The sequence below is a fragment of the Bufo bufo genome, chromosome 5, assembly GCF_905171765.1.
Source record: "Bufo bufo chromosome 5, aBufBuf1.1, whole genome shotgun sequence".
NCBI lineage: Eukaryota > Metazoa > Chordata > Amphibia > Anura > Bufonidae > Bufo > Bufo bufo.
The window spans coordinates 117,613,361-117,640,881 of NC_053393.1; the positions used below are offsets into that span (position 1 = coordinate 117,613,361).

The 27,521-nt window shown below is 46.9% G+C and overlaps 1 protein-coding gene across 4 annotated transcripts in view; it reads left to right on the top strand.

The window, feature by feature from the left end:
• The window catches only part of PDE7A (phosphodiesterase 7A), an 85,526-nt gene that overhangs the window by 17,291 nt on the left and 40,714 nt on the right, over positions 1 to 27,521 (top strand). The window lies entirely within an intron of this gene.

The window sequence follows — 27,521 nt, forward strand, 5'->3', positions numbered from 1 at the left end:
AGGGAGATCTGCACTACGGTAATTAAAAGTGATGGAATACATTCTACTTTCTGTTATTTTTGAGCCGATGTCCAATACATAATTGGTCCCAGGTTAGGAATATCCTCAAGGTTTTTGTTTTTCTGTGTTTTATTTATTTAAGAGTAATGCCTCTTTCCCACGGGCGTGTGTGCCCCGTGGTCGTGCTGCGGCCCGCAAAATGCGGGCCGCAATGCACGAGCACAGTCCTTGGGGCAGCCTCAGCAGATTGCGGACCCATTCACTTGAATGGGTCCACAATCTGGCCGTTCCGCAAAAAAGATAGGACATGTCCTATCTTTTTGTGGAACGGAAGTACGGGACGAAACCCCACGGAAGCACTCCGTAGTGGTTCCGTTCCGTTCCATTCCGCATCTCCCGATTTGCGGACCCATTGAAGTGAATGGGTCCGCATCCGTGATGCGGAATGCACACGGAACGGCATCCGTGTATTGCGGACCCGTGGGAAAGAGGCCTAACTCTAACCTCTCCTGACATGTCTGTTTTAGTAACTACTTGGATGCCCCATGTAATATCAATTCTGGCGCATCTATTCTTATTACTCTTGTTCTGTTCCTCAGTTATTGCTACTAGAAGTTTATTAAGGGGGTTGTACAGCCAGTACATATTGATGACCTGTCCCCAGGATAGGTAATCCATATCTGATCGGTAGAGGTCGGACTCCCGTCACCAGCTGTTTGAAGCAGAGGCGACGTTCATATGAGCGCTGCTTCCTCTTCAAGATTACACTGCGTGTCGCCTCACTTGAAGCAGCTGCGCAGTGTAATTACAAGTGGTCGTCCCCTTCAATTAACTGGAGCAAGCGTTTGTAATTACAATGAGCCACTGAGACGATGCACAGTGCAATCTTGAAGAGGAAGTCGTGCTCGCACGGGCGCTGCGTCCTCTTCAAACAGTGGGGGTACCAAGAGTCGGACCCTCACTGATCAGATATTCATGGCCTGTCCCGAGGATAGGTCATTAATCTGTACATGGTACGGCCGGTGACGTAGCGCAGAATAGTTGCTGGACCAGATGCTTCTCTAATTCGGCCATGAGCGGCTTATCCTGCCATTCACAAACTAATGTGTTAGCCGCAAATCCTCTAGGCATTTTTTTTAAGCTGCCATCCATTAGCGGTACGACATCTCGAACGGTTATACGCTTCCACATGTTCACTTCTGTGAGGCTTGAGAACTTCTAGGAGACTGGTGTGGAGTGGCAGATATGTGCTAAAAGAGTTTTATTATCCATCAATATATCATTGGTATTATTTAAAGGGGTATTCCGGTTGTGACAAATTATCGCCTTTCCCCAGGATAGTGGATAACTGTGAGATGGGTGGGGGTCTGACTGACGCGCTCTCCACTAGGGATGAGTGAATTGATTTGTCTCATTAGCAAGAATTCTTCACTTGTGAGGGGCTGTCCGCGCAGGTGACGAAGCGTCCACCCTCTGCTTGATTGACCGTTCTGGACATCTCGCCAGTCCTTGTGGCGCAAGTGCTGGAGCAGCCACTGCACATGTTCCGCTACACTTCCGATAGCGGTGCGTGACCCTGTAGATGTAGTGGCGCATGCGCAGTGGCTGCTCCAGAAGCAGGGCGTCTGCGCTAGCGCTGCTACTCAAAAGCGTGAGATTGTCAGGGACGGGCGAGATGTCTTGTCATGTCAATCAAGCGACAGGTGGGCGCTTCGTCACCTGCGCGGACAGCCCCTCACAGGTGAAGAATTCTTGCTAATGAGACAAATCAATTCATTAGAATAAATTTGCTCATTCCGAATCTCTACCAGTTACAAGAATGAGACCCCCGCACCCCACCAGTTACAAGAATGAGACCTCCGCACCCCACCAGTTACAAGAATGAGACCCCCGCACCCCACCAGTTACAAGAATGAGACCCCCGCACCCCACCAGTTACAAGAATGAGACCCCCGCACCCCACCAGTTACAAGAATGAGACCCCCGCACCCCACCAGTCACAAGAATGAGACCCCCGCACCCCACCAGTCACAAGAATGAGACCCCCGCACCCCACCAGTCACAAGAATGAGACCCCCCTCACCCCACCAGTCCTTCTGAAATTAGCAGGTTGAGCTTTCGTGCTGCTGCTCCCTTCAGTGGGACTGCCAGAATTACCAAGTGCTTGCACGCCATCTCCAGTAGTCCCGTGGCGATGACCGCAGCTCAGCATGGCCACTACTGTGTACTTGGCTTTCGGCTTCCTGCACTCCTACTGGATTATACTTGGTTTTTCCCGCACAAATTCTCGTGCAGAAAAAGCACAGCTGACCGTTTTTTTTTTTGTTTTTTTTTCGTTTAAGGGCCGTTTTTTGCTTTCCGTATAGGGAACCATTCATTTCAATGGTTCCGCAAAAAAACCTGAATGTACTCCGTATGCATTCCGTTTCCGTATTTCTGTTTTTCCATTCCGTTGAAAGATAGAACATGTCCTATTATTGCCCTCAAATCACGTTTCGCGGCTCTATTCAAGTCAATGGGTCTGCCAAAAAAAAAAAAAAAACGGAACACATACGGAAATGCATCCGGATGTTTTCCGTATCCGTTCCGTTTTTGCGGTACCATCTATTGAAAATGTTATGCCCAGCCCAATTTTTTTCTATGTAATTACTGTATATGCCATACGGAAAAACGAAACGGAAACAAAAAAACGGAACAACTGATCCGTGAAACACTGAAAAAGCGGAAGCGCACAGAAATCTGCAAGGAAACTTGTGGAATTTCTGCAAGACAGTCCGCACCCATGTGCAGGTAGCCTTAGCTCCGGTTGCCGCGGCTCCTACCAACAGCTGATCGGCGTGGATGCCGGCTGTAGGACCCTCACTGATCTGTGGTGGCTAACCTTCGGCACTCCAGCTGTGGTAAAACTACAACTCCCAAGATGTACACTTGCTTGGCTGTTCTCAGAACTCAACATATAAATGAATAGAGCATGCTGGGAGTCGTAGTTTCACCACACCACAGAGTCCTATCCGAAAGATACTTCATTAAAGGGCCTGTCTGCTTTTGCTATATATATATATATATATATATATATATTAATATATATATATATATTGATGATCTATCCTCGGTCATCAGTATCAGATCAGTGGGGGCCCGACTCCCAGCACCACTGATGATCAGCTGTTTGAGGAGAAGACGCTTGTACGAGCGCTGCGGTGAGCAGTGTAATCACAACGACGCCATCCTATTCACTTCAATGGGACGGCTCCTCCCTGTTCAAGTGAATAGGACGGGCACTGCGTTCTCTTCAAACAGCTGATCGGCAGTGGTGCCAGCCCCACCGCCATCTGATATTGATGATCTATCCTGAGGATAGGTCATCAATATAGCAAAAGCGGAGAACCCCTCTAATATTGATGTTCTGGAAAACCCCTTTTCAACATTATTTAATTGGAAATGGATGGTTTTCTATCTCCCCCTCTCTATTGGCCTCTGGGGACTTCTTGCTATGGGATGTGTTTATGGAGAGCCAGTGTAGCCTTGTCTTGTGATCCTGCTCCGCAGGTGTCCTCCCGGATATGTGCCTTTTGCTGTATACATGTCATTGTAACCTGGCACACTGCCTGGCAGGCCCCATGAGAAGATATTTATTCAGTATCTAGGAATTATTGCTGTATTTGTATAGCCATCATTTGCCTGTGTAGAGCTGGGACGGTGATGTTGGTCCTGGTTTTACAAACCTGTTTAAATACCACCAACTTATATTTTTCTTATATTTTATCTTACACTTGGTTGGCAAAGCTATACTAATTATACTTGTCAGTGGATACCGGGTGACTGCAATAAAATTAATATTTTTTTGCGATATCATATTTTTGCTCAAGTCTTACTGGGGTTCTGTCAGCAGTTTTGTGCTTGTTAAACTGCTGACGGCACTAGGTAGAGTCTGAGGAGAGCAGTACACACATGCTTTTTGTGGAGCTTTTATTATCGGGAGTAATGTGAATATGAACTTTTATTCTGCCAGATTCTGCTCCTGCAAGTGACTAGTAGACGGAGCTTCGCTGTGAAGGGCGGCCTCTGCGCTGAGTGACAAGTGCAGTGGTCTCCTGGTTGGATATAACAGCTGTCACTCAGAGCATCTGTGAAGCAGCAACCTACAGAACATGGCGAAGTACCGCCTCAGGCGCAGAATATAACTTCATATTCACACTACTCCACAAAAGGTTTGTTTGTACTGTTCTCCCCAGCTTCTGTCTAGTGCTGTCAGCAGTTTAGCATGGTCAGAACTGTTCATGGACTCTCTTTAAGGGGCCTTTCAGGCAGACTCCTTTAGCGTGGCTGGACCCATGATGGGAATCATACTAAGGGCTCATGCACACGGCCAGACGACCCATTCATTTCAATGGGGCTGCAAAAGTTGCAGACAGCACCCCATGCGCTGTCCGCATCTGCACGTCTATTCCGCTGTTCCACCAAAAAGATTGTGGACAAGGATAAGACCTTTCTATTGAAGTGAAAAAAAATGACAACATGCACACGGCTGGGATCCATGTTTTGCAGATCTTAGATTTGCAGACTGCAAAACATACGGGCCTGTGTATGAGCCCTTACTTGATACCCGACACTGGGTTCCAGCTCCCTCCGCCGCAGCTCCTGGTCTCCCTGCATCAAAATCCAGTTGATGGGTCGAAAAAAAATGTTTGTTTTACCTAAAATACTACATATAGATGGCCCCTATTTATATACCAACTAGGTTTTTCTCTGACATCAAAAAGATGTTCTCTGGATTTCTGGGGGTGTGGGAGGCCCCGCATCCCCTATAGCATCATGACCCGGAGTCGGGAGGTCTAAGTCTACCTGACAGCTATGTATTATCATGCTATTAAGTAGGTGGCTAGAGCTGGTAGAACCAAGGAGACAACCTGATGTTGCTGCGCTGTGTGCTTAGTGTGGGCCCTCTGTTCCAAAGACATCTTTGGCATCTATATTTAATAGAGGACTTTGATCCCTTGCTCAGCTGTGTGCAACATGGCTGACATTTTATAATAAATTGGCCCTGTCTCCATCCCCTCTGATGCCGGCTAGCTTACTCCCAGACTTTTTACAGGTTCCGATGGGTGTCTATTCAGAGGTATGGGCGTCTTTTTCTCTCATTTAAATTGGGTGGCTTCCTGGGAGATGAGCAGCCCCCTTCTGTATAGGTACTCCCTTAGGGAATCCTCTTCTGTCTTCTTGACCTCTGCCCATCTCTACACAGTGTGTCACAAAACACACATTTTGGAGACCACTTACGTACGACCTTTGAAAAACGTATCGTCACACCAATAATAAAACACTGGAGGGTTTCTGCTCTGTATTCACTGCTGGGGGGCGAAGGGAGGGACTTCAAGCCACCATATCTGTTGGACTAGGGAAAAAGAGCTCAATACGGTGTAGACGGAGCAGGAGACCAGAAGAATCTTGTCATCATCTCATGGTTTTTCACCATGTGTGAGTCTCCAACAGAACCACTTCACACTTTTATCTAGGTGGCATAAGACTCGTGAGAAGCTTATCTGCTTCAAAACCGTGCTGGAGAGGTGGACTCGCTATCTCACATTTGGTGGTCCTGCTCTTTGATTAAACCATACTGGGATGGAGGGCGGGATGTGATTAGACTGCTTTCTACACCAGACTTCCAGCTCACTTTAGATATGATTGTCTTCGCCGGTTCTACCAAGCAGTATAATCCCTCAAAAAAAGAACCTTCGATCCACCTCATTGCAGCAGCAAAGGCCCTCATCCCCTTGCATTGGCTTGACACACAGCCCCCTTCCTTACAAGAATGGAAGTCTAAGGTAGCTCAGATATGTCAATTTGAGGAGATGTCCAGTTGGATAGGCTGAAGTCACAACAGGTTTATCCAGGTTTGGCAGCCATGGTGTACTATTGCAGGCTCCCTTTGAGGTCCTTCCTATGCTTTGTCTAGCAGTTAGGATAGGGAGTCCTCTTGCATTCTGCCTTGTCTTGCTATACCAGTTTAACTTTTAGGGCCTTGGGGTTCACTGGGAGGTGTTTGGACATGCTAACCTTTATCTTATCTAGTGTGCACAGTGGATTGACGCTTAGGCGTTTATGAGCACTCTTAGTGCTCTATGTGAGTACTCATGTGAGTACTCATGACCCTAATCTCTCCCTGAAATCGAATTACTTTAATAGCCGAGAACAACCCTTCTACACCAGCTTCAGTTGGTGGCAAAGCAGTGACCACAAGGACAACTTCAGGATGCAAAGGAATAGCTTATTGCGCTGTTAATTCTCAAATTGGTGCAAGTGAAAAATAATGGTAATTGTGAAATATTAACCCCTTAATGACCAGGCCTTTTTTTGGGACTCGGTGCACGTACGTGGTAGTTTGCAACCGTTGCAACTTTTATTTTATTTTATTTGTTTATTGTTGAACTATAATAATTATTAGCGTTCTTCCATAATCTGCAAATGGCCACCAAAATAAATTATTAAAAAAATATTTCCCTCTTTTACGCTGGTTGTTTTTAGTATATAATATGTATAGTTTCACATGGACAAGGTGACTATTTCAGTTGTCGTGGGTGTTTTTTTGCATTATTTATTATTATTATTATTATTATTATTATTATTATAAATTTTTTTTTTTTTTTTTTTGCACATAATATGGCCCCCAAGAGGTCCATAAAAGAAATCTGGGGGACACCAACGGTTTTTATTCTGATTTTTGCATTTTGCACGGTCCATCCAGTGAAGCCCCAGATACAGGGGACATGCAGAGGTGATCAGGGTCTGCTAAAACCCTGCAGCTCCTCTGTTCATTGAGCACTATACACTGAGGAAAGAAGAAGACGGTGCTTGGTAGCGGCTGTGCTTGGTTTTTCAGTTCAGCCCCATTCATTTGAATGGGACTGAGCTGTGCCTAGACCATATGAACCATGAATGTGACGTCACTGGCCTAAGAAGGGGTCACTGAGCCGGGCTGCTGGGATTCTGACCCTCACTGATCATATATTGATAACCTATCCTGAGGTTAGGTCATCAGTATCTGAACATTCGGACAACCCCTTTAAGGATCATAATACAGCATCTTTATTTGTAGTCCGTATTGAGACACATTGATCTCTATAGGAGCTGTAGACCTAAAAGGGCAGGCTTTTTTATTTTTTATTTTAAATAACGACTATTTTAGAAGGCAGATTTTCATTTTTAGAAGGATTGGCGCAATTGTAAAAGGTATACCCCTTAACCTGTTATGTCCCAATTTTTATCCGTGGGAGGGAAAAATGCTGCGGTTGTGATGTGGTTTTATTGGTACCATCTTGGGGTACATGGAGCTAAAGGCTGTATTAGATAGCCTGATGTGGCAGACGATTGTTGGAAAGGAAGCATTCCCTCCCAGCAATTGCCTGCTCGCTAGCGGAGGAGACCGCTGCTATTACATGCAGCGATCTCCTCCGCAGCATGGGGAGGAGCGGTCGCTAAGCCATTACTCGTCCCCATGCTGTATAGTGGTTTGTCGGCGGCAGATCGTTATTAGACACCTCTGTCAGCTGCCTGCAAACTATTATTTTTTAATATGTCAAAAGATTTGGATTGCCTGATGATCAACCGTTTGCTCGTTCATCGGACAGTCGGCGGCAGTATTACACTGCCAGATCGTGAACGAACGTAGCGATTTATATGCTGAAAAATCAGGCAGTGTAATACAGGCTTTACTGATTTAACATTTATTTATTTTAGAGGGGTCAGGACTATAGCTGTAAGGGCAGGCGAACATATTTCATTATATTTTTATTTGTTCTTTTTTTTTTTTGCGGTTTGTATGTGGAACCGTTTGTTTCAATAGGTCCACACAAAAACCACCGGAAGTTATTCTGTGTGCATTCCATTTCCGTTTGTCCGTTCTGCAAAAAAAATGGAACATTTCCTATTACAGTCCGCATTACGGACAAGGATAGGACTGTTCTATTAGGGGCCAGGTGTTCAGTTCCGTAAAATAAGGATTGCACATCATCTGTATTTTTTGCGGATCCGTGTTTTGTGGACTGCAAAATGCATACGTCATGTGCATGAGCCCTAACCCTGACAGTCGGTCGATTTAGGCTGTGTCTGTGGCACAGTGTAATAGACGTACAGTTATGGCAGGCCTAAGGGCTCTTTGTTAGGCCCCCGGCTTTCATGGCAATGCATCAGCGCCCTGAGATGGTCTTCACTGATGTTGACAGGGAGCCTTTGTGTAACTGCTTAAATTTCCAGGTTGCCACTGACCAGAGAATCTAGAAAGTTAAGTGACTGACATCGGAGTTATATCCCACCTGGCTGTTACAGAGGCTACGGCCCGGCATCAGTGATGGGCTTCCACAGTGATCTGGAGCGCTGTATCGGCACAGCCTGTGCGAGGTCTCTTCACTCCTGAAGCGTATACAGGCTGCGCTGATACTGTGCTTCAGAATCCAAAATTGATTATTCAATTAAATAAAAATATATCTCAGCAGGCACTGAAAAGGCAAATGAATTAGATTAATCCCCCAGCTGTAATGTGAGTTGCCCCATTGACGTTAAAGAGGTTGACCCACGAAAAATAATCTATAGTTTTCAAACCAGCACTATCTATCACAGCTACTGAGTTATTAAATAAAATGTATCTGTATAGCGCCACCTGCTGTTTTGGTTTTTCTTCTTTGACCTGCTCACTGAGATGGCCGCACATGCTCAGTTTCATCCTCAACAGCCCCCTGAGCTGTGCTAGGGAGAGCTGAGACACGCCCCCTGAGCTGGGCTAGGGAGAGCTGAGACACGCCCCCTGAGCTGGGCTAGGGAGAGCTGAGACACGCCCCCTGAGCTGGGCTAGGGAGAGCTGAGACACGCCCCCTGAGCTGGGCTAGGGAGAGCTGAGACACGCCCCCTGAGCTGGGCTAGGGAGAGCTGAGACACGCCCCCTGAGCTGGGCTAGGGAGAGCTGAGACACGCCCCCTGAGCTGGGCTAGGGAGAGCTGAGACACGCCCCCTGAGCTGGGCTAGGGTCGAGCTGAGACACGCCCCCTGAGCTGGGCTAGGGTCGAGCTGAGACACGCCCCCTGAGCTGGGCTAGGGAGAGCTGAGACACGCCCCCTGAGCTGGGCTAGGGAGAGCTGAGACACGCCCCCTGAGCTGGGCTAGGGAGAGCTGAGACACGCCCCCTGAGCTGGGCTAGGGAGAGCTGAGACCCGCCCCCTGAGCTGGGCTAGGGAGAGCTGAGACACGCCCCTCTGAGCTGGGCTAGGGAGAGCTGAGACACGCCCCCCTGAGCTGGGCTAGGGAGAGCTGAGACACGCCCCCCTGAGCTGGGCTAGGGAGAGCTGAGACACGCCCCCCTGAGCTGGGCTAGGGAGAGCTGAGACACGCCCCCCTGAGCTGGGCTAGGGAGAGCTGAGACACGCCCCCTGAGCTGGGCTAGGGAGAGCTGAGACACGCCCCCTGAGCTGGGCTAGGGAGAGCTGAGACACGCCCCCTGAGCTGGGCTAGGGAGAGCTGAGACACGCCCCCTGAGCTGTCAGCTTGATATAAATCTCGCAGAGCAATGAATGGGGAGATCTCTGGATCCATGTGAGGTACAGGGCTGGTTCTAGCTTGTGAGATTGGCATGTGCTATATGATGTCTGATTTTAATTTTTTTACAATAGTCATGGGATAACCCCTTGTAATGGTGTTTTCCAAGACTTTAATATCTGGATAAGTCATCAGTATCTGATAGGTGGGGCCCCCCCCCCCCCCCCCCCCCCCCCCGCCGATCAGCTGTCTGAGAAGATGCCTGCACTTTCAGTGGCGCCTTCTCTAAGTTTAGTCTAAGGCTGTGATGGCTAACCTCTGGCACTCCAGCTGTGGTAAAACTACAACTCCCAAGATGCTTGGCTGTTCTCAGAACTCCACAGAAATGAATGGGGCATGCTGGGAGTTGTAGTTTCACCACAGCCGGTCTAGGCCATCAGACATTACGTTCATCGGTCACGTGGCCTAGGCGCAGCTCAGCCCCATTGAGGTGAATGCGATGCGAAGTGTACGGTGCTGTTAGCACGGAGAATCCAGCGTTGGTGCCTTCTCAAACAGCTGATAGGCGGGGGTCCCAGGTGTCGGACCCCCACCAATCAGCTACTGATGACCTATCCAGAGAATGTCATCAAAATCGAAAAAAAATAAAAATTTAATGATCAATTTTAAGTGTGGGTTCTGTCTGTTTTACACTCGGCCAGCACCCAGACCGGAAATCGTTGGTCTGAATGAGCACTAACTGCACAGTACCGCTATATTCTGGCCTTATCTGATCATTCTCTACTTTTTGTAATTGCAGTGACCTTGTATTACAATAAAACCCAGCCATGGTTGATTGAAAAAATAAAATGCGCAGCCCTGGGAGCTGGCTTTACTAATCTCTGTGTAATGCTTTGACAGTGCCAAATAATTCTGCTGGCTTTCTGGACACGTTTTATGTTGTAGCTGCTCTGTACCTGTACTGCAGGAGCCAGGCGGCCTCTCCCTAACAGCTTCTTATATATATATATATATATATATATATATATATATATATATATATATATATTTTTTTTTTTAACAAAAACTTTCCTTAGGCCAGCAGATGTGAGCAGACAGGATGTTGTTGTGCTGGTACTCTGTGGGCAGCTGTCATTTACAGGATAATCATGGCACTGTGTGAAGGGGAATCAGTCAGCCATTTTCCTCACAATAATAAAATGTGGCTGTGATGTGGGGGAAAAGAAAAAGGAGTTTGAAGAGATCTGCAAGTGCCCATGGAAGGCTCTTATTGCCCAGGCGCCCGTCAGGGTTACTGGTCAATAACTTCCTTCCCTGGCTTTCTGTAACCCTGCTTATGCCACTCACTGCTCCCAAAATCCCACACCGCCACACATCACCGCCAGGCTGCGCCATGGCAGTCCGATCAGTGATGAAGCTGGCCACAGTTGGGGATCGGCCTGCGCATGCCCGGCCCAGCGGTGATGTCTGGTAACCTGGGATTTTGGGAGTAGAGGGTGGCATAAGCAGCTCTTTATAGGGGCACAGCGCCGAACATTGTATAGTCGCTGTTAGGGCTGCAGTAAACGATTATTTTAGTCATCGAGTATTCTATCGATTATTTTTTTTACGATTAATCGAGTAATCTAATAAGAAAAAGTGAATTAATAGACTTTGTTTGTTTGTTTTCCTTTATAAAAACTCATAAGACCCCCTGCCATTAGTCCCCAACACCCTTCGTTCCCCACTGTGCAATCAGCCCAAGTGCATCAGTCCCCCCCCCCCCCCCCCCCCCCCAGTGCCATCAGCTCTGTTCCTCTCCCCCCCCCCCCAGTGCCATCTGCTCCATCCCCCCCCCCCCTCCCAGGAGGTTAGTGCAGCCCGGAACCATGGACGTGCTGTGAAGTGTCCGGAGGCCCCCTGCTGGAAAGGTGAGTATTCCAAGCGGAGCGGGAGTAATAGCAAGCGCTTCACTCCCGCTCCGTGGTCACATGACACAAAGGAATCTTCGATGCCCAAAATTTGCATGGAGGATTTTTTTTGTGTCGAATTACTCAATTTAATCGAGTAATCGTTTCAGCACTAGTGGCTGTGCGGGGTATGGCGGCTCACTTAGGCCTAGTTCACACGAACGTGTGTGATCCGTGGCCGTATTGCGGGCCGCAATACACGGCCACAGTTCCGTGTGCATTCCGCATCACGGATGTGGACCCATTCACTTCAATGGGTCCGCAAATCCAGAATAGCGGAACGGCCGCACGGACCATACTTCCGTTCCGCAAAAAAATAGGACATGTTCTATCTTTTTGCGGAACGGGCGGATCGCGGGGTTCCGTGATCTGTGTCCATTTTTTTTTTTTTTTCGTGTCTTCCCTGATTTTTGGAGGATCACAAGACATGAAAAGTGAAAAAAAAATCTAAGTCAAGTTTGCCTTGTAAATTATAGGGAAAAAAAACTGACACGGATCACGGATGCGGATGACAATCTTGTGTGCCTCCGTGTTTTTTCACGGACCCATTGACTTGAATGGGTCCGCGAACCGTTGTCCGTGAAAAAAAAAATAGGACAGGTCCTATTTTTTTGACGGACTGGAAACGCAGATCACGGACGCGGATGACAAACGGTGAATTTTCCGAGTTTTCAACGGACCCATTGAAAGTCAATGGGTCCGCAGAAAATCACGGAAAACGGAACAACGGACACGGAACCCAACAACGGTCGTGTGCATGAGGCCTTAAGCTGCGCTAATTCCATGTGACCAATGAATGTGATGTCACAGGCTGAGGAAGAGGCTGCAGTGCTTGGCCAAACACTGTGGTCCCTACTAATGGCTGATTATTGGTGCTGCCCAGGGGAGCACCCAGGAATTTTGTCTAGGGGGGTCCGCCCATTATTAAAAGCACTGCCCATTATTAAAAGCCCCTCCTACATATAATAGGCCACGCCCAACAAACTGTACACTGTACAGCTGAAATTCTATAGTTGAGGCCTGTCTCTACATATCATACGGAGAGGGGAGGGTCTGTCCTGGCTGCACTGCCTGCTTATACAACAAGCTACAGCCAGGAAGCTCCTCCGCTCTCCTCCCTCCCCTGATCCTGCTCATTGCCTGTGGTTCCCCCCACCATCTGTCACCCGCCCGTGGCCTGCTGCCCCCTTTCGTTGTCCTCACCCAGCTCTGAATCCTCCTTCTGCAAATGGCAGGAGGAGGAGCCGGAGCATCTCCTCTCCTACATAGCGCCCCATACCTCTTATATCCTGTGATGTCCCCTTTTGTTGTAGACGTTCTCTTTCTTTATCTTCTCCATTCAGACCAGACCGCCATGATGATTTTTCAGCCTTCTCCCATCTCTGCAGAGATTAACAAACAGACATTAGTTTCCCACATTTCCATCATCTTCTGAACACCCTTTCCTGCCACCCCCAATACTATACTGCAGAAACAGTCCCCCTGGAAATACTACTGCCACACAGATAGTGCCCCCTTCAACAATTATTGGCACACAGTGCTCTAAAAAAATAACTGCGCCCAGACACTAATAGTATAAAGATAATGTCCCCCAAAAATTATTGTGCTAAGCTGGTACTGTGCCAGGGTGCCCCCCAAAGTAAGTGCTCCCCAAAATCCCACCAATAGAAATAATTCTCTGCCAGAGCACACTTAGTAGTAATAATGCCCCTGTAGTACCCATACTAGTAATCATGTTCCTCATAGACCCTTAGTAGTAATAATTCTCCCTATAATATGACAGTACATGAAATACCCCTGCTTAGTGCCCGCAGTTGAGCTAATGTCCCCATAATGTATGCCAGTATAAAATACCCCTATATAGTGCCCCAGTAAATGCCCTCATAGTGCTCCTCTCGCCCTTTCCCATAGTGTCCCCCAAAATATGCCAGTAAAAAATGCCCCAATAGTGCTCAACTCCCCCATAGTGCCCCCAAATAATGCCCCATAGTGCCGCTCTCCCCTATAGTGCCAGTAAAAAATGCCCCCTTAGTGCCACCAGATGCCATAATGCCCCCAATAATGTGCCAATAAGAAAAAAGGCCCCTTTAGAGCCCCCACTTCCCCATAGTGCCCCCAAATAATGCCCCTATAGTGCCACCAGATGCCCCATAGTGCCGTTCTCCCCTATAGTGCCCCATAATGTGTCAATAAAAAAAGCCCCTTTAGACCCCCCAGATGCCCCCATAGTGCTCCTCTCCCCCATGGTGGCCCCCCCCCCCCCATAATGTGCCAGTAAGAAATGCCCCCAGAGTGCCACCCCCAAAAAAAATTGGGCTGTAAGAATTGTCAGATGCCCCCATAGTGCGCGTTTTTGTCCATAGTCAACGCGCGTATTACGCGCTTGACAGCAGTGTCCTATGGCTGCAAACGCGCGACAAAACGCCCCAAAGAAGCTCAAGAACAAGTGTGAACTTAGGGTAATACTTACCTCCATCAGCAGCGATGTGATGCAGGCTCTTTCGGCCTGTGTCCCTGCTGTGTGCTGCCCGGGTCAGGCGGCGCGATGATGTCATTGCGCCGCCTGAGCCGGCCCCTTTATACAGCCGATCGGTCACACCGCCGATTGGATATTGATTACCTATCCTGAGGATAGGTCATCAAGATTAAAAGCCCAGACATCCCCTTTTAATAAAATACAAATTAGACAGATTTTTTTTCCATACAAAAATAATGCTTCAATCTGCGTAGCTCTTCAAAAAACATGGAAGTCCCACAAGGTAATCTCTACATTGAAATCCTTGGAAGTTGATGCTAAAAATTGTATCTGTACTTGGTTCCTGGAACTATATAAAAAAGTGCCTTATCGTACAATGCTGCACGTCCAGCTCGGTAGTCTCGTTATATAAGGAAGGAGTTCATCCAGGACCTCTGTTTACTTTCAGGACTTCTTGGGTTTACTTGATCAGCTTCATGTAGATTTTCTGGTCTAAAGCTGGAAAACTTCTGAGAAAAATATGTTTTCTGTCATCTGGAGCATATAAAATATTCCAGGAAGACATTTGCTTTCAGTTTATTTAATAAAAAAGAAAAAATTTGGAAAGCTGAACTGCCATATCTCTTAGGCTTCTTACACACGTGCGGCAGAGCAATCTGGCAGGCTGTGTCGTCAGAGAAACAGCCTGCCAGAGTTCTCCGGATCTGGCACAGCCGGTTAGTGCCGCGCGCTCGGCGGACCCCATAGACTGTAATGGGATTCGTTCCCCGACATGGGATTCGGCTGGACTAATATTTCTGCGCACAACAGTTTTTGTTCGACTGAATCCCGGCATAAATGCCGGGGAGCAGCCAGATCCCCACCAGTACCCATTATAGTCAAAGGGCTTCGGTGTCTAATAGCAATATTCGGCGAGAGAACTTTTCCTCTGCTGGATTGCGCGGCCACATGTTTGAGGCTAGGCTTATTCGCGTGCTATAGACCTAAATCTGTCACCGTTGTGGCGGTGTTAGTTTGGATTTTGCTTTACACTCCTGTTCACATACATACTGTGAAAAATCGGATTTCTTATCACCATTACTTTCTGAATTAAAGGGAGTCTGTCCGTAAATTGGCCAAGCAGAAATGCTGACGCACTAGGTAGGGGCCTCAAAGGGCAGAACAAACAGATCTTTTGCAGAGCTTTTATGATCAGCAGTAGTTTGAATATGAATTTTTAGGCTTCTTTCACTGATACTGAATAAGTCTGTTCAGGAAAATAATGATCCGTTTTCTCTGCGATTACTTTCAGCGTTTCAGTTTTTTAGAACAACAATCCACATCTTCTAGCATCCATCAGTGAAAAACGCTTTGTGTCTGGGTGCCTTCCATTTTTTTTTTTTTTTTTTTAGCGGTCCGCAAATTCGGGATCTGTTGGGTTTCTGTGTGTCTTCAGTTTTTTTTTTTTTTTTTTTTTTTTTTTTGGCGGACCGTCAAGGTGTAATTTTAATATCCCCCACCCAGAATACTGGTATATATGCTGGTCACCTGGCAACTGATTCTACAAAAAACTGACGCGGATGAAATGAATGGGTCCGCATCAGATGCGCTAAAATCGGCGGAACGCACGCAGAAACAAACAACGGTCGTGTGCATGAGCCCAAAAAACGCACGATATAGACCATGCTGCGATTTTCTCCCGAACACGAGGATGATCAGTGCTAAACGACACTCTGGGTGCACAGACCCTTGATTAGGTCTCTTTCACAGGACTGAGTTTTCCGTCCAGATACGATGTGTGGCGTGAACCGAGCATCCAGAGTGAATCCTGCTGCATTCGTTCCAATGGGTCTGTGCATGCGAGTGTCGTGTATCGCTGATCATCTCTGCGTTCAGGAAAAATCGCAGCTTGTTCTATATTGTGTGTTTTTCATGCAGCCCTGGCCCCATAGAAGTGAATGGGGTTCGCTTGAAAAACTGAAATGATCCAGATACAATGCGTTTTTCAATGCTGCTTGCTGGGAGATGTTCAGTTTTATTCTTCAGGTTTTTCTTCACGCGCATGAGAAACGCATCAAAAACTGGCTGTATCCTTGCGGGAAGAAACAAAACCCTAAACGGATTTAAATCTGCCTGAAAAACCATCGCTTCACCAGGTTCTGTTCCTGCAAGTGCCCAGGAATTAGAGCATCACTGTGAAGTGCACTGTCCTCAGAGACTGCTGTACTGGCTCCCTGTTACAGCTGTTACAGCTATCGCAGAGGAGACCGGAGGGGCTGTAAAGCAGATCAGTGCAGAGAGCACCTCCATAGTGACTCTCTAATTCCTACCCTAATAATAAAAAAAATGCACAAAGGGTATATTAGTTTTGCTCTCACTGGCCTTTTTCTAGTGCTGGCAGCAATTCAGCATGGTCAGAACTGCTGATGGACTCCCTTTTAAGGGGTTGTTCATCTTTGCTGACTTTTCAGGAGGCCCCCACCTCCCCAAACGTGGTCAGATCTTCAGAGGGTGCCCTACTTTCCTGCTACTGACTCCCTTTTTCCCCTCCTCTCAGCCGCTGCCTTGATCTGCTCCAAGAATATAAAACATCCGATTTAATGCTGCTGCAACCAACGACTGGCTGCAGCGGTAAACTGGCCCCCTTGCATCTCATGACATGGGGGTGCGACTGCTGGTATTCCCAGCAATCATGAGAATGGGGCCCCAGTGTTCCATGTGCGAATGGAGCAGTAGTGCTCATGGGTGACCACTGCTCCATTCATTGTGCAAGGGACTGATGAGTAAAGCTCTTGACTATCTCCGGCAGTCCCATAGATTTGAATGGAGGGGCAGTTACGAATGATGTAAGTTTATAGTAAATCCGGTGGTCTGTACTAAGTCCCGCCCACTTTTCAAAAGTGTCGAAGCTTAAAAAGTTGCAAAATATGGCTTGCATCATAATTCTGCTCTTGCAGAAAGCACATCTATGATCCGTGTGCTTTCTGCATCCGTATGTCCGTTCCGCAAAAATACAGAATATGTCCACAGAGAGGTCCTATGGGTGGAGAGGAATTTCCAAGGGGGATGAGGACGTGGTTGTGTAAAGGTTGGGGTCCTGGCAGATGTTGGACATGTAGCTAACCCTTTCAGGTGAGGGGACAGAGAATGTGTGTGTAGCTACTAAACCTTTTATTGGCACGTTTTATTTTGTTTTATAGTTTTTAGTCAATGTTTTCTGGCCAACAAACGGTCGCCTTTTTTCTAAGATGCCATTTGCTGAGATCTTGCGTTGCTGACTGCAGACTCCTCGCTCTAATAGTTAAGTTGTCCGCCTTCCAATGGTTTTAAGCAGATGCCAAATTCCAGCATATGCTTCTTATTTTCATGTGCTCTCGGCCTGAGCTTCAGAAGGCTGTCTAACCCCTCTCTCTGGACGCAGATGAGTTAATGCTGCCGGTTAGTGCTCGGTGCGGAGCTGTAATCCCCTGCTCCTCAATGTTTTCTTCTCCAGTTTCAGTCTATTGTCGCAGAAATAATAAAAGTGCGTCAGTCACCCTCAGCCCGCTTGGCATCCTACCCAGAATGGTTTACAATAATCTGCGGGGCTCATCATTACAATAGTATGCGCGCTGGTTACTTGTGTGCCCTACGCAAGTCTCGCTATGCACTACGCTGTTCACAAAAGGAAGGCGATACAAGTTGGTAGATGTCCCTTGGAGAAAAGCTCATTCATGATGTTGGCTGTGTGAACCAGTCCTCCTTTTTCATTTGGGCAGTGTGAGCTGGCGCGGGTGCAAGCGACACCTCTGTGTAGCAGCATAGTGACTGAACTGCATGAGGTTGCACCACGACTCACAAGTTGCCTCGACCCCCAGAATCGCATAGAATCCAGCGGTGTATTTTTTTTTTTTTTTGCGATTCAGAGATCGCAGTAATTTGAAAGTCACTCTGTGACCCAGTTTGGTTTGGTGGCTGCACTGTTAGGCCTCTTTCACGCGAGCGAGTTTTCTGTCTGTTTGCGATGCGGGAAGCAAACGCATAGCATCAGGACTGAATACTGAGGGTCCTTTCACACTTGCGTTGTTGGATCCTGGCAGGCAGTTCTGTCGCCGGAACTGTCTGCCGGATCCGGCAATCTGTATGCAAACGGATACCATTTGTAGACTGATCCGGATGCAGATCCGTCTCACAGAAATGTATTGCAATAAGTCTCGCCGGTGTCATCCGGAAAAAAGGATCCGGTATTTATCTTATTCACATTTTTAAAGGTCTGCGTTTTTCCCCGGTATTGAGCCCCTAGGACAGAACTCAATACCAGAAAAGTTTAAGAAAAGTGTGACCCATTCAGTTTTCACGCATCATCTTCGCTTTACGTGAAAATCGCAGCATGTTCTATATTGTGTGTGGTATTTTTTCACTCATCCCTGGCTCCATAGAAGTGAAAGAGTCTTGCGTGAAAAACACAAGGCATCTGGATGCAATGCGTTCTTCACTAATGGTTGCTAGGAGCTGTAATTTGTCATTCTTCAGATTTTTATTTTTTATATATATTTTTTTTTTTTTCACGCGTGTGAAAAATGCATCCGCTTGAAAAAACTTAAACGCTGAGCGCAATTTCAGAAAAAACTGACTGAACTTGCATGCAAGATTATTATTATTATTATTATTATTATTAAAATATATATATATATATATATATATATATATATATATATATATATAATATTTTTTTTTTTTTTTTTATCCTGAACAAATCCGAACACAATCTGCATCTTTTCATGTGAAAGAGGCCTTAGGCAGCGGTTGTCGCGGCCAGGATTGCCATGTTGCTCTGGCAGGGAGTGCCTGGACTGCAGGACCGACCAGTACACGTTGGTCACGGAGGTGTCCACTGTATGGACAGCCTCAATGCAGGGGAGTTTTTTGGACACTTGCACCGGCTGACCGTCTGTGAGGCAATCGGGGGCAGGATTTTGGCAGGTCCCGCAGTCTCTGGCCTTGAGAGATGCCATTCTGAGCACAGATTGCAATCTAAGAGAATGTATCTGGCAAAAAGCAATTCCAGACACAAGACGGTAACCATACTGCATTGTAGGGTGATGGAAATCACTGACGTGTGAATAAGGCCTTATGCTGTCATGGTGGAAAAGCCCTTTTAAAGTAGAACTTCCCTTTTTTGTCAGTAGAATATTACTGCTGCTATCATTTCGGCTGTAAGAACAATTTTGGGGGATTTACATGCTCCATTGAAGTGAATAGCTGTGGTTTTCAGTCTGACTTCTGATTGTGCTTTTATTCCATTGTTTGTAAATTGTTTTCTATACGGAGCCCACCCAGACCAATGATTGCCGAATGTTCATTCCCGATCATTGCCCAGTATATACCTAACCAGCGATCAACCTGCAAACTAGTAATCGCATCTGTTATTTGGGCACCTCACCCCAGATACACTGAGGATGTGCTACTGTAGGGTACTATATGAGTGGAGGGCTTTCAGGGAGCAATCACAAGAATGATCATTCATTGAAACCCCTTCTGATATTTGCAAAGAGGAAAGAATTGTGCACAAAGAAATGTGCAGATGAAGGGGTTACTTTAACTTGGGGGGTTTGTAACTAGATTTTTAATTATTCCTGTCAACCCCTTTAAGAAAAAGGGCAAGCGTGCGTTTTTATTTCGGCGACAAAATAAATATTTGATAAGAAAGCCACAATTGTGTATATTACTAGTGCAAATATCTCCTGTTCCCTTACTAAACAAACCTGTCGAATGGGACACACAAACTTTCGCATTTAACCCATTAAAGGGGTTGTCCCGTATTTTGATATTGATGGCCTCAGATAGGTCATCAATATCTGATTGGTGGGAGTCTGACTTCTGGCCTGACAATCGGCTGTTTGAAGAGACTGGCGCATCGGGTAGTGCAGCGGCCTCTCCAAACACAGCGCCATGCATTGCATAGTGGCTGTGTTTGGTATTGCTGCCCAGGCCCGTTCACTTGAATGGGACTGGGCCGGGCCTAGGCCATGGAACCGGTGAACGTGGCATCACCGACCTCACCTGAGCACAGCTAATCGGCAGAGGTGCTGGGAGTCAGACTTATTGATGACCTTTCCTGAGGCTTGGCCATCACTATCAAACTTGGCTGGAGGTGAGTTTGGTAGAAATGTGCCAATTCTGGACCGAAAAAAATTAAGTTTGATATTAATATTGTATAATGGAATTTACTACATGCATAGCTCGTTGCATTTTTACTTTCATAGGAATTTAGAAATGATATTAATATTAATGTCCTAAGGCCCCTATTTATCTGAAGACTGTGATGGCAGGGGTGAGAAAAATAGCTTGGCTTGCCACCCCAATCACCCCCGCTACCAGAGGCATTTGGACGTCTTTTGAATGGGTTATACGGCCTGGTCACTCCTATCCTATACCTGGGGTATGCCATCAATGTGAGTTGGTCAGATTAAGGCTACTTTCACACTTGCTTTCAGAGCGGGTCCGTCTGGTATCTGCACAGACGGATCCGCTCCTATAATGCAAATGCTTAGATCCGTTCAGAACGGATCAGTTTGCATTACCTTGAACAAAAAAAAAAAAAAATAATAATATATTTTTTTTTTTTGTTCATGATAATGCAAACGGATCCGTTTTGACTTTACATTGAAAGTCAATGGGGGACGGATCCGTTTGAAAATTGAGCCATATTGTGTCATCTTCAAACGGATCCGTCCCCATTGACTTACATTGTAAGTCTGGACGGATCCGTTTGCCTCCGCACGGCCAGGCGGACACCCGAATGCTGCAAGCTGCGTTCAGGTGTCCGCCTGCTGAGCGGAGCGGAGGACAAACGGTGCCAGACTGATGCATTCTGAGCGGATCCGCCTCCACTCAGAATGCATTAGGGCTGGACGGATCCGTTCGGGGCCGCTTGTGAGAGCCTTCAAACGGAGCTCGCAAGCGGAGCCCCGAACACTAGTGTGAAAGTAGCCTAAGGGCCGCTGTACTTTGCTCACTGCTGAGCTGCAATGCCAGGTACTGCTTGTGGGCGAGAGTGGCACTTGTCTGAACAAGGTCTGAAATAACACCACACCCAACCCTCCAGTCCAGAGAGTGGCACTTGTGGAAGCTTTCTGTGATCTGCTTGCTTGTCAGTTCTGGTACCCTCATTGCCTACAGACCAGAGAAGTGCTCGCGTTCTGTCTGTGGGCATTACCGTCCGCTATCACCACCTGGAAAATCCCCAGTGCAAGAAGTGTGCCATTGGGCCGTGCTCCTCGGCTTTGTAGCCGGGGGATTTTCCATTTCAGGCAATGTCTTTCTCAACATCCAGCATATTAGGCAAGCACTCCTTGTACTTGCCAGATTTCTGCTTAATGTGTTTGTGCGTGTGCAGGAAGCGTTCCGTGTTCCCTGCTCTAGCATGCCGCAGACTTCTTACATGGAAGGGTTTTAAAGGGGTTGTGCCACCATTAAATGTTGTTGTAATAAAATTCTGCATAAAAAGATGCTCCAGTTGTGAGAGAGTCTTTATCATTATAATGGAGCCCCCGGTGTTAAATCTGTATGGTAATGTGCACGTCCACCTACTGAGGTGGACATACATGCTCAGTTCCACCCTTCAACTGCCACTGGCTATATCTATTCTTAGAAGCTTCTACCTCACATGTGTTGTGTGTGTTTTTTTTTTTTTTTTTGTTGTTTTTTTGCCTTCCTCTGGATCAACTTGCAGGATAACAGGCTGAACTGGATGGACAGATTTTTTTTTTTTTTTTCCCCCCGGCCTTAGTAACATAGTTTATATGTCTCCGTACAGCATTAAAATGTATGTGCTTCACTGAGACAAAATTCGTTAAGTTGACTTTGGTGAATAATTTTGGCCTTCGATTCTACAACTAGGCTACATGCACACGACTGTGCCGTTTTTTGCGGTCCGCAAACCGCGGATCCACAAAAAAACGGAAGCCGCCCGTGTGCCTTCCGCAATTTGCCGAACGGAACAGGCGGCCCATTGTAGAAATGCCTATTCTTGTTGCAAAACGGACAAGAATAGGACATGCTATATTTTTTTTGCGGGGCCTCGGAACGGAGCAACTGATGCGGACAGCACACGGAGTGCTGTCCGCATCTTTTGCGGCCCCATTAAAGTGAATGGGTCCGCACCCGAGCCGCAAAAACTGCGGCTCGGATGCGGACCTGAAAAACGGTCGTGTGCATGAGGCCTTAAATTTTTTTTTTAAAAAAAGCATTTTAAAACCAGAATCCGAAGTCTGCTTCGGTACAGGCTGGTACATTTGACAATGTTAAGAATTCATTTTAAGGCCTCTTGCACATGAACTTTTTTTTTTTTTTTTTTCGCTCCGTTCCGTTTTTTTAAGTTCTGTATACGAAACCATTTATTTCAATGGATCCACACAAAAAAAAATGGAAGGTACTCCGTATGCCTACTGTTTCTTTTTTTCCATTTTTCCGTTCAAAGATAGAACATGTCCTATTATTGTCTGCATAATGGACAAGGATAGGACTGTTCTATCAGGGGCCAGCTGTTCCGTTCCGCAAAAAACGGAATGCACACGGACGTCATCCGTATTTTTTGCGGATCCGTTTTTTACAGACCGCAAAATACTGAAAAAGCCATATGATCGTGTGCAAGAGGCCTAAGACTTCTGATTATGGTAGTGATACACAGTAATACATTAGAGACCAACGTTGTTGTTACACTCGCATTGTTCTGGTTTTTACCCTTTTTCTTATTCTTCTTAAAGGGGTTATCCCATCTTAGACAATGGGGGCATATCGCTAAGATATGCCCCCATTGTCTGATAGGTGCGGGTCCCACCGCTGGGACCCGCACCTACAAGGAGAATGGAGCGGAGAAAGTGGAGGAGGGCGCACTGCGCATGCGCAGCCGCCCTCCGTTCATTTCTATGGAGCCACTGAAAATAGCCGAGCGCTGGCTCGACTATTTCCGTCGTCCCCATAGAAATGAATGGGAGCGTTGGCCGCGCATGCGCGGTGCGCTCGCATTCACTTCAATGGGAGAGGCGGGGAGCTGTGCCTGGTGGTGGACGGACCCTGGGAAACCCGGGGTCCTCCAGCCACAACTCTCCCCGGCTCCGTTCTCGTTGTAGGTGCGGGTCCCAGAGGTGGGACCCGCACCTATCAGACAATGGGGGCATATCCTAGCGATATGCCCCCATTGTCTAAGATGGGATAACCCCTTTAAGTCATGAAAACTGACCATAGCTGAGGCTAAATTTGTAGTTCTTTGGATTTTCTTGTGAGATTTTGTGACCCATTGGGGCCTATGGCCTGCATTTAGGGGGTACTTTGTTTAGGGTCTCCCTGTGTGTGCCAGAATAGACCAGTGCACTGTGTAATGCTCTGCTGTACCTGGTTCATACATAATGGGTGACATTTAATGCTACATTTTCTCCTGCAGCCGCCCTGGCTCCCTCAGATGATTACAGCTAATTGCAGGGGGCGACAGAAGCCAGACATATGGTGAGCCCCCCTGGCTTCTCTTTAAGGCCCCTTTCAGACAAGAGAGTATTCCGCGCGGGTACAATGCTTGATGCGAACGCATTGCGCCAGCACAGAATCTGGACCTATTCATTTCAATGGGTCTGTGTACATGAGTGTTTGGTTTTCACGCATCACTTGTGCGTTGCATGAAAATCGCAGCATGTTCTATAATCTATATTCTGCGATTTTTCACGCAATGCTGGCCACATAGAAGTGAATGGGGCTGCATGAAAATAGAGTGCGGATGCGATGCGTTTTTCACGGATGGTTGCTAAGAGATGTTGTTTGTAAACATTGTTTTTTATGACTCGTGCAAAACGCATTAAATCGCATTGCACCCGCGAGATAACAACTGAACGCGATCGCAGACCAAGCTGAATGAACTTGCTTGCGAAATCGCGCATTTTTCACTGAATGCATCCGCAACGCATCTGGACCTAATCCTAATACGCTCGTCTGCAAGGGGCCTAAATTGGGCATGTCTACGAGTCACAGTGGTGTATTGTTTCCATTGACTCCAGTTGGCCGTACACATCAGATCACTCGATCGAGTCTGAATGGGATAAAAAGAATTGGGCATGTTGAAATCCAACTCTCCGATCCTCATCTTACCCAACATCTGTTATTGGGGCTTAGTCGGTAGACTATTATGTATGTCAGATGCTTAGCCTGTTGGTTGTGGTTGCCTGGCAGGGTTTGTTGGTGGTTGTGGGGGGCAGGGTTTGTTGCTGGTTGTGGGGGGCAGGGTTTGTTGGTGGTTGTGGGGGGCAGGGTTTGTTGGTGGTTGTGGGGGGCAGGGTTTGTTGGTGGTTGTGGGGGGCAGGGCTTGTTGGTGGTTGTGGGGGGCAGGGCTTGTTGGTGGTTGTGGGGGGCAGGGCTTGTTGGTGGTTGTGGTTGCCTGGCAGGATTGACCAGCTTTAGTTTTCACTTTTGACTTTTGTATAAATGTACAATAGAAAGGAAGGTTTGTCCCGAATGTGTGCATTACTGTTCAATGACTATATGGCGGTCTTTCATTTTAGTGATGAAGTTGATTTGTATAGGGATCCATTGTAGATGCCCTGTTGGCCCTGGTTGTAAGACGTCCTGCCGTGCCTACTGCTCTCCGGCTGGTGAGGGTAAACAAGCGCTGTAGACTTAGTGCAGTGAACACATGGTTGTATGCTCAAGGTCGTCACAGGCCACTTCCTATTGTTTCACCCCATGACTTAGGGCAAACATTACAATCTGATAGGTGTGTAGACTACTGTCCACATTAACCATTCATTGACCCGCATGGCGCCAACACTAATGGGCATTTATAGGACAAAGACGTAATGTGCCGTACAGCTCATTGTGTATTCTCCTCTCATTGTGCAAATAGACCACACAATAGTCATGTTCTCCAGCCAGAGATTGTACAGGAAATAAAACGCCCCTGTGTGAATCGCCCTTTACAGCAGCCACATGGACCCCAGACACAATAGACTGGAGGGGGCTCACTGATTGTATAGAGTTTTCTAGGAATGCTCTGTGATCTGTGTAGAGGTCATTGTACAGGGAGGAGGAGATGAGCTGTGAACGGTGGATCCTGTGTGATATCATCTGTCATTGTAAGGCTACTTTCACACTGCCGCTTTGGCTTTCCCTTTGTGAGATCCGTTCAGGGCGGTTTGCATTCTAATGCATTCTGAATGGAAAAGGATCCGCTCAGAATGCGTCAGTTCAGTCTCCATTCCGCTGTGTAGCCATGGATATTTTTATTAGACTACATGCACACGACCATCCGCATTTTCCTGCGGACCCGTTAAATTCATTAGGTCTGTGGACCGCGTTTTGTGGACCTGAATAGGACATGTTCTATAATTTTCAGAATGGACATATGGATGCGGACAGCACAGGAATGACATCTGTTTGCTGTCTGCGTCCATCAGTCTATTTCGCATATTATAGAACCTCCTAAAATCCTACTGTTTTCGCACCAGTCACTAAACCTAAAAACAGGCTGATAATTCCTGTTTTAGTAGTCATCCTATTATCACAGGCAAGATTACAATGACAGATATCACACCTGTAGAGACAACACAGGATCCACCATTCACAATAGACACGGTCCATAATATCAGAATTCTGTTTCCGGATTGGCGTGTATTTGTAGAAATCTGCAAATCCTAGCGCTCCCATATTTTACTGTTCAGATAGCAGGACACAGGCGCAGCCTTACGTGGTTTAGTCCGTATTACCCTTTTACAGTCATCCTAAGGCCCCTTTCACACGTGCGAGTATTCCGCGCGGATGCGATGCGTGAGTTGAACGCATTGCACCCGCACTGAATCCTGACCCATTCATTTCTATGGGGCTGTGCACACGAGCGGTCATTTTCACGCATCACTTGTGCGTTGCGTGAAAATCGCAGCATGCTCCTCTTTGTGCGTTTTTTTTCACGTAACGCAGGCCCCATAGAAATGAATGGGGTTGCATGAAAATCGCAAGCATCCACAAGCAAGTGCGGATGCGGTGTGATTTTCACGCACGGTTGCTAGGTGACTATCGGGATGGTGACCCGATCATTATTATTTCCCCTTATAACATGGTTATAAGGGAAAATAATAGCATTCTGAATACAGAATGCATAGTACAATAGGGCTGGAGGGGTTAAAAAAATATATTTAACTCGTCTTGGGCTACTTTCACACTAGCGTTCGGGGCTCCGCTCGTGAGCTCCGTTTGAAGGGGCTCACGAGCGGCCCCGAACGCATCCGTCTGGCCCTAATGCATTCTCAGTGGAGGCGGATCCACTGAGAATGCATCCGCCTGCCAGCGCTCAGCCTCCGCTCCGCTCAGTGAGCGGACACCTGAATGCTGCTTGCAGCGTTCGGGTGTCCGCCTGGCCGTGCGGAGGCGAGCGGATCCGTCCAGACTTACAATGTAAGTCAATGGGGACGGATCCGCTTGAAGATGACACCATATGGCTCAATCTTCAAGCGGATCCGTTCCCCATTGACTTTCAATGTAAAGGCTGAACGGATCCGCTCAGGCTACTTTCAGACTTAGAAAATTTTCTAAGTTATAATGCAGACGGATCCGTTCTGAACGTCTGCATTATCGGACCGGATCCGTCTGATGAAACATCAGACGGATCCGCTCCGAACGCTAGTGTGAAAGTAGCCTTAATCCACTTGTTCGCGCAGCCCGGCATCTCCTTCTGTCTTCATCTGTGAGCAATAGGACCTTTTGATGACGTCACTACGCTCATCACATGATCCATCACCATGGTGATGGATCATGTGATGAACGCAGTGACGTCATCAAAGGTCCTATTGCTCACAGCACAGATGAAGACAGAAGAGATGCCGGCTGCGCGAACAAGTGGATTAAGGTGAGTTAAAAAAAAAATATTTTTATTTTAGTTTTTTAACCCCCTCTAGCCCTATTGTACTATGCATTCTGTATTCAGAATGTATCATTTCCCCTTTATAACATGGTTATAAGGGAAATAATACAATCTACACTACAACTAACCCAAACCTGAACTTCTGTAAAGAAGTTCGGGTCTGGGTACCACAGTCGGTTTTTTATCACGTGCGTGCAAAACACATTGCACCCGCGCAATAAAAACTGAACTTCGGAACGCAATCACAGTCAAAACTGACTGCAATTGCGTTCCTACTCGCGCGGGTTTGCCGCAATGCATCGGGACGCATCCGGACACGCCCGTGTGAAAGGGGCCTAACTATTACAGACCATAAGTTTTCAGTGACACCAGGTGAAAAGATGATTTGGGAATGTTCTTCCAAGGAACGATATTTAGTCTATCGGATGAAGATTTTAAGCAGGGTGGACTTTTCAGATGATGATGGTCTGCATTGGGTGATCCTCCATTTTGTCTGTATCAGCCCATTTCCCGGTCTTGTATGGGTCAGGGTGAGGTGGTGGTCCTTCTTTTTTTTTTTTTATTAAAGTATTGTTTGCAAAAGAGAAAACAGTTGTACTGTCATTTATTTTCCTTTTTTTTTATTTTTACATGAATTAGAAAAGCAGAAAATAAACAATGCTAATTCTGAAGATTAAGCAATTACATTACAAGCAGTAATATCAGCTTGATA